General features: G+C 35.9%; 1 pseudogene; it reads left to right on the top strand.

Moving 5' to 3' along the window:
- Window positions 1-9231: 9231 nt before the first annotated feature.
- Window positions 9232-12796, top strand: LOC103664867 (annotated as a pseudogene).
- Window positions 12797-13302: the final 506 nt, after the last annotated feature.

The raw sequence follows: 13302 nt of genomic DNA, 5'->3' as shown, positions 1-13302 counted from the left end.
TCTGAACATATATTTCTGCAATATGATTTTGATATTAACTAAAATTTTTTTTCTGCCCATTTTTCTAGGACATGATTTCTTGATTTTTGAGGAATATTCTTGGGTTTTAGGTTCAGAGTTGAAAGTACCCAATGTTTAAGTAGTAGAATGTTTCAAGTATGACTGTAGTACATTTTAAATTATATTGTTAATTGCTAATACACAAGGATTGTTTTAGTCACTTATATTATAAAGATTTATAAAATATAATTTCAATTCTCAAATGGCTTATGTTCTGATGAAGAAGAGAGTGTATATATTAAATATATCCCATTATCATAAGGTCAACATAAAACTGTATAAAATAATATTTAAATTATTTGACATATGTTCTACATGAATATGTTATATAATGAACAATCTATACTAATATACATAAGCAGAATTTATAATACATGACAAAATTTATTAACATATGATACATACCTAAGAGTTTGTCTGTAAATTGTATAAATGCTTAATAATTTTTAGAATGAATAACTTTAATATTATGAATAAAGATAAACATTATTTCTAAGCCACTAACAACAGGATCATGACTGCAGCAATTTCTTTAAATCTCCCCAAACTGCCTCATAAAAACCAGACAGACTGGGGCGCCTGGGTGGCACAGCGGTTAAGCGTCTGCCTTCAGCTCAGGGCGTGATCCCGGCGTTATGGGATCGAGCCCCACATCAGGCTCCTCCGCTATGAGCCTGCTTCTTCCTCTCCCACTCCCCCTGCTTGTGTTTCCTCTCTCGCTGGCTGTCTCTATCTCTGTAATAATAAATAAATAAATAATAAATAAATAATAAATAAATAAAATAATAAATAAAATCTTTAAAAATAAATAAAAAAATAAAAATAAAATAAAAACCAGACAGACCATAAGAGATAGCGAGTTAAATAATTCACAGATGACATATTCACTGAAGCTACACGGCAGGAAATCCTCCAAGAACCTCTGAGGGCAAGTGGTGTGGCCAAACCACTTCACAGCATCAGATCCATGCTGGGTCAGCTGCTGCCCAGTGGTAGATGAGAAGAGACAGGTAAACGCTGAAGGACCACACAGGTCATAGGACCCAGGAAAAACAAACAAAAACTTGATCGCAAAAGTGTCTAGAACAATCTGAAATACTGTAAGAACTTGCAGGCTTCAGGTTTCAGAGACATGGCAAAAAAGACCCAGGGAAACACACCAGGGCAAGGAGAAGATCAACCATGACAATCTAAATCCCCAGGTATCACTGTACATGCCATAGATATATTTTATAAAGGCAAACACCTACCCTGCAGGAAAACTGTTGGGAACGTAATTTGTTCTAAGAAGATAGGAGCACTAGAAATCCCACAGAAAGATTGTTATGATACTAGAAGTAAACAGATTCAGAGTAAATTCATTTTTGGATATCCCTTGGAAAATAATATATATCTGTTATGGACTAAGTATTTGTGTCTCCTCCCCCCCCCATTTATATGTTGAAGTTTTAACCTCGAATGTGATGGTATTTAGAGCTGGGGCTTTGGGGGAGTAATTAGATTTAGATAAGATCATAAGGGTAGAATCCCTATAATGGAATTAGTGTCAACATAAGTACAGGAAGAGCCAGAGTGTATTCTCTTTCTTCCTCTCCCTCATCCTCTCTCCCAGCTATGTGAGGACAGTGAGAGAATACGTCTGTCTCTAAGCCAAGAAAAGTACTCTCATCAGGAATTGAATCTGCTTTCTTCTTCTACCACTCCCTCTGCTTGTGTTCCCTCTCTCACTGGCTGTCTCTCTTCGTCAAATAAATAAATTATTTTTTAAAAAGGGGGTGCACCTGGGTGGCTCAGTCGTTAAGCGTCTGCCTTCGGCTCAGGGCGTGATTCCAGGATCCTGGGATTGAGCCCCGCATCGGGCTCCCTGCTCTGCCAGGAGCCTGCTTCTTCCTCTCCCACTCCCCCTGCTTGTGTTCCCTCTCTCGCTGACTCTCTCTGTCAAATAATTAAATAAAATATTAAAAAAAAAAAAAAGGAACTGAATCTGCTGGCCCCTTGATATTGGACAGCTTAGCCTCCAGAATTATGAGAAATAAATATGCAGTATGGGGAAAGACCAGTGGACCTTTTGGCCATGGGCCAACACTCAAACTTCCTTTGCTATGAAATCTAGTACAATTTATTACAGAACCTAACACTGATGGATCAAATATTTGGTAAACCATGAGATAGTGGGTCTTTCTGCTGAGGTTCATCAGATTAGAAAGGGAAACTTTTTTTTTTTTTTTTAGGATTTTATTTGACAGAGAGAGAGCACAAGCAGGGGCAGCAGGCAGACAGAAAGGGAGAAGCAGGATCCTCGCTGAATGGACAGCCTGATGCAGGGCTCCATCCCAGGACCCTGAGATCATAACCTGAACTGAAGGCAGACAACCAATTGAGCCACCCAGGTGCCCAGAAAGGGAAACGCTTATCTAGAATGTGAATCTATTTGAGCTATGAAAGAGGTTCAAAGTGATCAACTTGCTACCAAGTAGATAGTATATCTCAAGAAATTATAGCATTGAGAAGATTGGTTTTGGTTTTGTTGCTTACAGGTTGGACATTTGGCAGCAGCAATAGCTAGGTCAACTCCAGTAAATGAGAATCCGTGCTATTGGCCTCCATCTTTGCCACCATGATTACTCCATCTTCTAGAGAAGATGTGTCTTACAAAAGCTTTCAGGGTGCAAGCCAATTGAATAGATCAATATGCTATCCTCAAAACAATGGGTTATGTACTGCTCTCTGTAATCTTTAGATATCCAGATCTTTTTTTGACTATATTATGAGAAGAAAAGGGAGTTACTACTCAAGGGCAAATTTTGAGTGTTTATTGTACATCTTAAGTGAGCAAAACTTTTCCTGATTTTTTTATTAGAAATAAAAAAGAATGTACATGCCAAATCAGTATCCACATCCTATGAACCTGAAGCTGTATCTGTTCTAACAAACTCACCACAGGAGTCATGAAAGCTTCAATCAGTGTAACTACTGGATTGAGCTTGCCATGTTCTAGTTATCCTCCAGGACCCAGGGCCAATGTTAATAACTTAACTGGGGATGTGATGAAGATCACCATCCTTGCATCTATCAGAAACAAAGCTGGCAGGAATCGGCTAAATTCTGCAACACATATAGATGCAATTTTTATTTCTCTTTAATAACTTGGTCATGGAAGAACAGTTTCAGAAGCTTCCACTTGGCTTTCTCCGTTTTGGTAGTTATCCATAACCAAGAACCCAATTTGGAGGTTGTGTAACTTTTAAGTAAATAATACCAGTTAAACATTCAGGGTCCAGGGGAATAACCATCAGGGAGTCAGTGTAAGTCATTTCTTTCCTGGCTTCCATATGCCCCCATACAAATAGGAAGGTGATAAAATGTTTCAAAGTACCCATAGTTCAATGTCACTGAAACTCAGTACTAACTAGTGCTAGAAATACATGGGTAGCCCCCGTTTCCTAATTTATAGTCAATTGAGTAAATGGTATAATTCCCTTTGGGGAAAAACTGAGTAAATCATGACTGTGTGTACATGTTATGGTGCTATGATGTTGTTCCACTTTAAAAACCAATGTTCACTGGGTTCTAAATCTGAACAGTGAGCTCAGGTCTGGAAACTCTGCAAGGGATATTTTTTTTTTAGGGTGGCCACCTTCAGGTTCCCAGACATCCAGTCTTGCTTTATTCTGCTGGTTTAAGCTGAGTAGTACATTTGTCTGCCACCAGTCTATTTTGCTTCCAGGGAAGTTAGAGTCTATTAACCATCCCTACAAGTCCCTTTGGATTGGGTTCCCAGGGCTGCTAATCCAATTCTATTAGTCATCACAATTTCTATGGGTAAGTACCACCTGTTGCTGGCAGTTGAGTGCTGCTTTTGGACTGTACAGTTTCAAAGTCCATACATGGCCCTTGTTTTCAGCTAGACAAGTTCAAAAACAGCCCTTCTATCTCTATCTCTAGACTGAAAAGTTGAGCCGCACTGTACTTTTTAATGATGCTCCTGCTTTTCTTACCAGGTTATTCATGTGGCCTTCTCTGTGTTTTTGGGCTTTCCCCAAGAACATAATCATCATGTCCATCTTCTGATCGTCCATATTATATCCATTCTGACTGTTTCCTTGAACTTTTTAATGTCTTTATCCATCATCTGACATGGCAATTTACACATTGTGATTTTGCTCAGCTTGGCCGCCATGTGTACCATGCCACTGAGAGCTACTTTATTAATTTGCAGAGTCTCCTGAGTTTCTTTCCAGGATGCTAAATCCTTTATCTCCAGAGAATATTCTCAAATAAACTCTTTCCCTATTTTATCTTCCAGCCCTTTGATAAATTATCTTCTAAATCAAGTGCCACTCACACTGCCTGAGTGGCTACAAATATAGGTCAGATAGGTTTGCAGTTTTGTTAAATTATAGTACTTTCTTTATCAAGCTCAGTGTGTCTTCAGCTATGTTGTTGTGATTTAAACCTAGGTATAGGCCAAATAACCAGGAGGGAAAGTGAGGTCACATGTTAAGTGGTATGTATGTTGCCTTTTGGGATTATTGTTCTGAAGAAAGGAAACATTTCTTCAAGCTTAGAAGTTTCCATAGAATTGGAGGAATCAAATCTTCAGAAACATTCATCTGCATGTCTAGATTCCATGTCCCAGATTTTCCCAAAGGAGGCAATGTCTTTGATATAACAAATCCGCATTCTTTGAGTTTACTTTCCTTTGAAGTTAATTACACAAGACAATAGATCTCAGCCTTTGTTCTTGACTTTCTCTGCACTCCTACTCAAGATATGAGGGCTTCCTTGCCTCTACTAAGAAGTCCCTTTGGCTGCCACATTTCATTTTTAATTGATTATTATTTTCCTTATTCTGTAGAGAAATTAAAGCACATAAGAGTGTGCCAATATGAGAACTGGTATTATAGAAAATGAGGAAGGTCTTAATAGTCTCCTTGCTTCTGGACCAATTCATGTCTACATTCATAACACTGTACTCTACCTTGAGAACCTGATCATTTTATTCCTTTCCCCAAATCTTTCTCACTACACACACACACACACACACACACACACACACACAGTACAAGACCGTATTATATGTGACCTGCTTAAACATAAAGCTCATTTACTACTGCTCTCATTTAGAGCATTTTAAATGGTCAAAAATATATAAATACAGGAAAGATAAACAGCATCAGCAATTATCAACACAGGTCTAATCCTGTTTTGGTTCATACCAGTCAATTTCCCTTAACCCTTGAACAGTATAGAATCAAATCCTAGGCAGCATAACATTTCATTAAAAAAAAAAAAAATCAGCATTAGAACCAAACAAAACATCTTCTAGCTTTTAACCTGGAAATTTAATAATAAATCCTTAATATTGTAAAAATCTAGTTAGTGAACATATTTCAGTGATGACTCTTTCAAACTTGATTTATTGAAATCAAGATTCCAATAGGGCACAAAATACTGATAGCCTGGTTGACGATTCTTTTGTCTTTATAGGGTTTTTTCTCTTTTTCCATGAAGTTTTTTTTTTTTCCTTATAGGAATTCACTTGCCTTATAGAATTAACAAATTCTGGATTTTTGTTTGCATTCCTATAGGTTTTATTTTTAACGTATTTCTTTGATTTTATGGGTTTCCTATAAATTAGTAACTGAGCAAGGGATTCAATTAGATTTAGATTTGATTGGTAAGTTTACTTCAAAGTTGATGTGTTGTACTTCCTATTTCTTCACATTAGGTGGCACATAATATCTGGTTGTGTCAAGTTTTTGTTCTTAAATTTGATCACCAGTTTCATTTACTTAAAATTCCCCTAGACATGCTTTGGTTTTTAAACACTAATAAATTTAGATGTACTATTTCCTCTATGGTTTTGAATGACCAGAACATACTTTATATGGCATTATAATAATTATTCATTTTAAAGAAATAAAATAACTGACAAATTAATGTATAAGAATGGTTATTATAAAATGCTTTGGGATAGGAAAAATTAGAAACACATTTAATGTCAAGGAATAAAAGCATAGTAATTTAATGTGGTACTCATAAGATGGAATGTTTTGTAGATACTAACATACTTTCAAAAAATATTCAATAGCATGGAAAATGTTCTTAATGTAATAACAAAAAGTGCCAGAGACAGGATTTCTTGGAAGATAGCAGACTAAAAGGATACTGAGCTCACCTTGTAGCTATTATCTTGGTGTGTCTATGGGACATCTATACAACTAACTCTGAAAATGACCTAAAAACTGGCAGAACAGACCTTTCATGTTTAATCATGGAGAAGAGCTCACATCAAGAAGGGCAAGAAGGGTGGAGATGAAGTTGGGAACTAAACCCCTCATGTGACACCTCAAAAAGGAGGGGCACCACAAGCATGGAGAAGTGAAAAGATCAGACCCCACACCAGGCTCCCCAGCCCTGGGGAACTGCACTTGGAAGACAAGTACCCATAAAATCTGGCTTTGAAAACCAGTGGGGTTTGAATTCAAGAGCTTTAAAAAAATCAGTGAGCTTAACACCAAGCAGTACAAAGGGCAACAGAAAACTGAGTCCCTGCCCTTAAAGAGCCAGCATGTTAAGTAATTCACCCTGTGACACAGTACAGAAGCAAATGTTTGAAAAATGCCTGGGATATAAGTGAAGGAGATTCATTGACTAATCTTAAAATGTGTGATGGAGGGGCAGGGATCTTCAGAAGATTTTTCCCAGAATAAAAGTACTGGTGAACACCATTTCCCTTTCCCCCACCCCCAGCCTGGATAGGCAGACCATTACAGAAGCCAATGCTAACACTATAGTAAAGATAGTACATTAATCTCTTACAAACCCTGTAAGGAGGTGGAAACACAAAAGTAATAAAATCAATTACGTATACAAAAATTAGTCAAAGGATATGTAAAATGATGTAAAATATGACATCATATTCATAAAATGAGTAGGGTTAAGAATTTAGTGCTTTTAGGTTGTATCCAAACTTAAGCAACTATCAACATAATATAGATTGCTATATACATAAGATTTTGTATATGATTCCAATGGTAACTACAAAAACACTGTAAGAAAAAAAAAAAAAGAAAAAATCCAAGCATAACACTGAAGAAAGTCAACAAACCACAGGTGAAGGAAGCAAGAGAGAAAAAAGGAAAAGAGAAGAACTATAAAAACAAACAGAAAACAACTAACAAAACAGCAATAAGTATATACCAATCAAAAATTACTTTAAATGTAAACAGACTAAATGCTTCAATCAAAAGACATAGGGTGATGGAATGGATTTTTTTTTTTAAGTGCCATCTATATGCTGCCTATAAAAGATTCACTTCAGACATAAAGACACTTACAGACTGAAAGTGAACCAATGGAAAAACATATACCATGCAAATGGAAGTGGAAAAAAAAATCCAGTCTACCAATACTTACATCAGACAAAGTAGACTTTAAAACAAAGACTATAGCAAGAGACAAAGAAGGGCACTACATAATGACAAAGATATCAATGCAAATAGAGGATAGAGCAATTGAAAATATCTATGTGCCCAATATAGGAGCTCCTAAATACATAAAACAAATATTAACAGACATAAAGGGAGAAATTGACAATGACAGAATAATAATAGGGGACTCTAACACCAACTTACATCAATGGATAGATCATCGAGACAGAAAATGAACAGTGATTTTGATCAACACATTCAACCAGATGGATCTAACCAGATATATACAGAACATTCTATCCAAAACCAGAATATACATTATTTTCAAGTCCACATGAAATATTCTCCAGGACAGATTACATGTTAAGCCACAGTATAAGCCTCAATAAATTTAAGAGTGTAGAGATAATACCACCATGTTTTCTGAACACAACAGTATGAAACTAGAAATTACAAGAAAAAAATCCAGAAAGAACACAAATACATGGAGGCTAAAGGACATGTGATACTAAACAATGAATGGATCAACCAAGAAAGGAAAGAGGAAATTAAACATTTGGAGATGAATGAAAATGAAAATACCATGGTCAAAAACCTTTGGGATGCAGCAAAAGCTGTTCTAAAAGGGAAGATTGTAGCAATACAGGCCTACCTTAAGAACCAAGAAAAATCTAAATGAACAACCTGACCTTATACCTTACAGAGCGAGAAAGAAGAACAAAGCCCAAAGCTAGAAGGAAGGAAGTAATACGAATTAGAGCATAAATAGAGACTAAAAGAACACTAGAAAAAAATGAAACCAAGAGCTGGTTCTTTGAAAAAATAAACAAAATTGGTAAACCTTTAGCTAGACTAATCAAAACAAAACAAAAAGACAAAGAGAAGACTCAACACCAGAAATGAAGGAGAAACAACAACCGATGCCACAGAAATACAAAGGATTATGAGAGAATATTATGAAAAATTATAAGCCAAAAAATTGGACAACTATAAGAAATGGGTAAATTCCTAGAAACATATAACCTTCTAAAATTGAATCAGGAAGAAATAGAGAATTTGAACAGATCAATTACTAGCAATGAAATTGAATCAGTAATCAAAGAACCTCCAATAAGCAAAAGTCCAGAACCAGATGGGTTCACAGGTGAATTCTACCATTTTTTTTAAGAGAGTGGGAGAGAGAGAGAATGGGGGGACAGGCAGAGAGAATCTTAAGCAGGGTGTGGAGCTTGACGTGAAGCTCTATCTCACAACCATGAGATCATGACCGAGCCTAAATCAAGAGTTGGATGCTTAACTGACTGAGCCACCCAGGCACCCCTCCACCAAACATTTAAAGAATGGTTAATAACTGTTCCTTTCAAACTAGTCCAAAAAATAAAAGATGAAGGGAAACTTCCAAATTCATTCTATAAGCCTAGCATCATATTGATACCAAAAACAGATAAAAACACTACAAAAAGAGAAAAACTACAGGCCAATCTCTCTGATGGACAAAGATGGAAAAATCCTCAACAAAATATCAGCAAACTTAATCATCAATACATTTAAAAAAATAAAAAAATTCAGCAAGTGGGATTTATTTCAGAGATGTAAGTTTCAATATTTATAAATCAATCAACATGATACACCATACTAACAAAAAAAAAGGATAAAATTATATGATCATCTCAATAGATGAGGAAACATTTGACAAAATCCAGTGTTTATTCATGATCAAAAAACTCTCAAGACAATGGGTTTACAGGGAACTACCACAATGTAAGAATATATGACAAAGCCAAGGCTAACAACATAGTAAAGAGGAAAAGCTAAAGCTCAGATCAAGAATAAGACAAAAAGATCCACTTTCACAACTTTCATTCAACATAATATTTGAAGTCCTAGCCTCATCAGTCAGATACAAAAAAGAAATAAAAGGCATCCAAAATGGTAAAGAAACAGTATAATTATTTGCAGATGATATGTAGAAAGTCCTAAAGACTCTACCCCCCAAAAAAGTAGAACTGATAAATTCTGTAAAGTTACAGAATATAAAATTAATGTACAGAAATCTGTTGCATTTCTCCACACTAATAAAGAATAGCAGAATAGGAATAAACAATGCCATTTACAAATAACCAAAGAGAATACCTATCAATAAATTTAACCAAAGAGGTGAAAGATTTGTATTTTGAAAACTATGACATTATTAAAAGAAATTAAAGACAACACAAACAAATGGAAAGATATATTATACTCTTGAACTGGAAGAATATTATCGAAATGTCCATACCTAAAGCAATCCACAAACTCACTGCATCCCTATCAAAATACCAATAGTATTTTTCATGGAACCAGAATAATCCTAAAATTTCTATAGAACCAGAAGATATCCTGAATAACCAAAGCAATTCTGAGAAAGAAGAGCAAAGCTGGAGATTTCTCAACCCAGATTTCAAAATATACTACAAAGCTATAATAATCAGAATGGTATGGTACTAAACACAGGTCAATGGAACATGATAACTCAAAATAAACATATACCAATATGGTCAATTAATCTATGATAAAGAAGGTAAGCACATACAATTGGGCAAGGACAGCCTTTTCAATAAATGGTTTTAGGGAAACTAAACAGCTATATGAAAGAAAAGAAAAGAAAAAAGAAGAGAAAGAGAGAGAGGGAAAGGAAGGAGAGGGGAGGGGAAGGGAGAGAAACTGGACCACTTTTTCACATGATACACAAAAATAAATTCAAAGTGGATTAAAGACCTAAATGTGATACCAGAAACCACAAAACTCCTAAAAGAAAACACAGACCGTAATCTCTTGTACATTGCCCTTAGTAACATATTTATGGATAGTTTCCTCAGGCAGGGGAAACAAAAGCAAAAATAAACTATTGAAACTACACTAAAATAGAAAGCTTTTGCACAGCAAAGAAAACCATCAACAAAACAAAAAAGGCAACCTACTGAATGGGAGAAGATATTTGTAAATTATATATCCTATAAAGGGTTAATATCCAAAATACATAAAGAACTTATATAACTTAAAATCAAAAACAAAAACAAAAAGCAAAAAACCAAATCTAATTCAAAAATGGGCAGAGGATCTGAACAGACATTTTACCAAAGATGACATGGCCTATAAACACATGAAAAGATGCTCAACATCAATCATCATCAGGGAAATACAAATCAAAACTGCAATGAAATATCACCCCACACCTGTCAGAATGGCTAAAATTAACAACACAGGAAACAACAGGTGTTGGTGAAGATGTGGAGAAAGGGGAACACTTTGAACTGTTGGCGGGAATGTAAACTGGGGCAGCCACTCTGGAAAACAGTATAGAAGTTTCTTAAAAAGTTAAAAATAGAAAAATAGAACTACCTTATATCTCAGCAATTGCACTACTAGGTTTTTATTTTGTTTTGTTTTGTTTGTTTCTTTAGAGAGAGAGAGAGAGAACAAGAGCTAGACTGGGAGAGGGAGAGGGAAAGAATCCTAAGCAGGCTCCAGGCCCAGCATGGAGTCTGATGTAGGGCTTGATCTCACAACCCTGAGATCATGACCTGATCCGAAATCAAGAGTTGAAGACTCAACCAAGTGAGCCACCCAGACACCCCTGCACTACTAGGTATTTACCCAAAAGATACAAAAATACTGATTTGAAGGGATACGTACACCCTGATGTTCATAGCAGCATTATCGACAATAGCCATATTATGGAAAGAGCCCAAATGTCCATTGACTGATGAATGGATAAAGAATAAGTGGTATACATGCACAACAGAATATTACTCAGCCATCAAAAGAATGAAATCTTGCCATTTGCAATGGTGTGGATGGAACTAGAGTGTATTATGCTAAACAAAATAAGTCAGAGAAAGACAAATACCATATGATTTCCCTTATATGTGGAATTTAAGAAACAAAACAAATGAACATAGGGGAGGGGGGAAAAAGAGAGAGGGAGGCAAACCATAAGAGACTCTTAATTACAGAGAACGAACAGCATTGCTCGAGGGGACATGGGCAGGCTAATAGGTTAAATGGGTGATGAGTATTAAGGAGGGCACTTGTGATGAGCTCTGGGTATTGTATGTAAGTGATGAATCACTAAATTCTACTGAAACCAATATATTTGACAGTATATGTTAACTAACTAGAATGTAAATAAAATTTTGAAACAAAAAATGTACATATGTATTTTACATTATCATACTATAATATTTGTGCCCTACCGAAATCAATATATTGTTGTACTGAATAGGGTGTGGGGCTGTCTCTTAAAGGGAATAGGCTACCATCAAATAGGTCCTCAGGAAACAGAAACCTAACAGGAGATATTAATTTGCTAAGCAAAAGAAAACACATTTCTACTTTCTAGTCTTTCTCTTTAACCAATATTCTTAAGAATGCCAGGCACTTGCGTGTATAATTTATTATAGTAGTAGGGGATGGGGTATATTAAAGAGTTTTAGTACCCACTACTAGCCTTGTGAAGATAAAGCTGCTGCTTTGGTTGCTTTGGAAAACCACAAATATTTATTTAAAACTCTATTTGCCACTATCTCTGGTTAATCAGAATTTTTATCATCTTTGCTTCATGCATTCTCAGTTTCTTGAGGTCAAAACTCGCTTTTTTTTTTTTTTTTTTTAATTTCTTTACCCCTAGTCCACCTCCATCTACTTATTCAGCAGAGGAAATTTCTCCTCCATTAGTGGCATTATGTTTTTATCAGATCAAATGTTTGGTAACTACCAGTTTCATCTTGACTTGTGTCTTCAGAAATACTGGAAGGATGCTGAACCTAGTAACTGATAAATCATTATGTTACTTTTTGGATTTTAAGAAAAAGGAAAAGATCCTTCCCTGGCTGTTGTGTTGATATTTTCAAGCTGCTGCTGTTTCTGTGGCCAAGGCAACCATCCAGGAAGGATGCTGTGCGAAAAATGTGAGTTTTAAGGGGATGGATCTTTGGGAGAAGGAGGCTAGGAGAAGCTAACTGCAGTTCTCCGGGTGAAAAGAAACTTGGTACTGTTATCACTCCAGACACATAGAAAGACAGTGCGAGGAATACCGCAGAAAGTGGCAGAAGAAAGCTGAATGAAAATAAAGCTTGACTTCAAAGAAAGCAAAATTCGATCCATATGGAAAGAGTAAGTTCTCCACTTGGAGAATTTGTAAAAGTTCTGTGCACCAACCAGGTTCTCATTACTGCCAGGACTGTTCCTACAAAAAGGGAATCTGTGCAAAGTGTGAAAAAAAGGTTTTGGATACCAAAAACTACAAGCAAACATCTGTGTAAATGTATTGATGACATTTCTGGCTTTCTATGTGATTTTACTTTTTGCTTTGAATTTTCGAGGCACAACATAGGTGTTCAAGTTACAAAATAGCATGGGATTTTTGTTTTGTGTGTTTGGTAAAGATTTTATTTATTTGAGAGAGAGAGAGGGAGGGAGAGCACAGAAGGAGAGTGAGAGGGAGAAGTAGACTCCTGCTGAGCAGGGAGCCCAATGTGGGACTCGATCCCAGGACCCTGAGATCATGACCTGAGCTGAAGGCAGATGATTAATTGACTGAGCCACTCAGGTGCCACACAAAACACATTTTAAGACAATTAATATTAAAGCATGGAAGTTGATTGGTACTTTTTGCTCTTAAGAAGTTCTAAACAACAAATTAACTAGTTTCCGGTCTTCTTTTCCTCACAGGCATCTTATTGAACTAGAATAAGTGGCAAATTTAATGAAAAATATTTTCCCACTTCTGTAGATACTTTTTATTTATCATTATTCATGTTATTCTTAT

Source organism: Ursus maritimus, unplaced genomic scaffold (genome assembly GCF_017311325.1).
Source record: "Ursus maritimus isolate PB19 unplaced genomic scaffold, ASM1731132v1 scaffold_15, whole genome shotgun sequence".
In the NCBI taxonomy this organism is placed as follows: Eukaryota; Metazoa; Chordata; class Mammalia; order Carnivora; family Ursidae; genus Ursus; species Ursus maritimus.
This window is presented reverse-complemented; position numbering and strand designations above follow the sequence as displayed.